Here is a 1,856-nt window from a genome sequence, read left to right as displayed (position 1 = left end):
ATTTTTTTTTTTTTTTTCAATTTTTATTTAGCTCTATAACTTTACATATATTCTGACATTTAGATAAATAGATGTGCATATTAAAGAAAATATAAAATGTAGTAAAATTGAAAAGGATTTATTTTAAGAATAATTTAGATTATATATAAAACTTGATCATATTTTTCATTTGAGATTTATATATACAAATATATACATATATATAATGTTGAAAATTATCAATAGTTACAATTAATATATTTTGTTCCGACTATATGTATATATATTAATTTTATTTTAAATATAAAAATGTACATTAGAGTGCGGCTGAACGAACATACATATTTTTCATGATTTTTGCATGCAGGATGCGCGATTGTGTAATAAGAAACGGCATAGTAGTCAATCATCTTTCTTACATATCTATTATTTCTGAAGAAATGAAAGGTTGATTAGTCATCGCGTGATGATTCAGACAAAATACCATAAAAACAGACACGATAGCCAGATCAACTTATCGCTTCTTTGTAAGAGCGAAAGATTGACTAATATTAATTTTTTACCGTGCGACAAACATTTTCACATCCTGGCTTAATAAAATTAATACTTGCCGCGTTCCGATATGCACTGCCAGTACTGAAAATCTATAGTTTACATCACGTGCACTATAGATTTTCAGTACTGGCAGTGAATATCAGAATGCAGCCACTATATCCTAGAAAAGAAAATTTATGAAAAAGAGAATTCTTCCAGAAAAACAATTCTCAATCTCCTCATCTGCAACAACGCAAAACATTGCATTACGTCATTAAGCTATAAGGGTTGTGTTCCAAAATTCACTGCCAGTACTGGAAATCTATAGTTCACGTGACGTATATTATAGATTTCCAATACTCTAGCAGTGAATTTTTGTCGGATGTATCGAGATTGACTGGCTGTCGTTACAAGAAACTTTTGAAACCTTAAAAATTCTCTATCTAGGCTAAGTTCCAAAATGATATAAAAAATTTTAGGGCTCCTACACACAGGACGCGTCCTGTGTGCAAGAGCCCTTATTCCTTGCTCGATGGCCGTTCCGAAACTTTTTCGACCGTTTCTGATTGATTCCAGGATATCGAGTAAAATTTTCCTCGGAGAGGAATTTTACACCATTTTGGACTCTAGCCCTAATAGCTAATCGATTTGACAAGCTCGTTGTATGACGAACGTAAAATCCATCAAACTACTATGCATTGAAAATTGAAAATTAAAGATTTCGGAATTATTAAAATCAAAACAAAAAGAGCTAAAATTTCTTTTGATGGATTAAATTTCAATCTTTGATGCATATAATCTGATACAGTCCAGTACATATATAATCAGCATTTTTCGTGCATACGCGTCAAATGCGTTAATGAAATTCAATTATATAAGGATCTCTTGTAAAGAGTCTGTCTTCTCCTTTATCCCTCTCTTTTGCCTTTTATATTAATATTTTATCAAATTTATTTATTATTAATATTTTATATCAATGTCTTGTGCTAAATTTAAATCACTATCTCTTTTGTTGCGTTGCTTGCAATATCTAGTTACGAGCAATTTATGGTTGAGTTTCGATATTCATTGCCAGTACAGAAAATCTATAGTGTACGTAACATGAACTATAGATTTTCAGTACTGGCAATGGAATATCGGAACGCAACCAATAGCCGCGTTCAGCAAAGAAAACCGCTTAGTAGCAATCGAATGTGATTGGTTCTTACTTTTAGAACCAACGAATCAACGTCGAGTGTTGACAAGACGATAACTGAGCGCTTTCTCTGCTGAACGCAGCCTATGAGAGTTGCGCTTTTCACCAGGATTGTCCTTGCCATTGGCTGTCGCTAGTTAACGATACC

At 32.3% G+C, this 1,856-nt stretch overlaps 1 protein-coding gene across 1 annotated transcript in view; it reads left to right on the top strand.

Moving 5' to 3' along the window:
- Positions 1–1,856, top strand: part of LOC115240780 — a 12,463-nt gene that overhangs the window by 5,417 nt on the left and 5,190 nt on the right. The gene's annotated exons all lie outside the window — the stretch shown is intronic.

The sequence above is a fragment of the Formica exsecta genome, unplaced genomic scaffold, assembly GCF_003651465.1.
Source record: "Formica exsecta isolate Colony F162 unplaced genomic scaffold, ASM365146v1 scaffold451, whole genome shotgun sequence".
NCBI lineage: Eukaryota > Metazoa > Arthropoda > Insecta > Hymenoptera > Formicidae > Formica > Formica exsecta.
The sequence above is the reverse complement of the archived record's forward strand: the minus strand, read 5'-3'. Positions and strand labels throughout refer to the sequence as shown.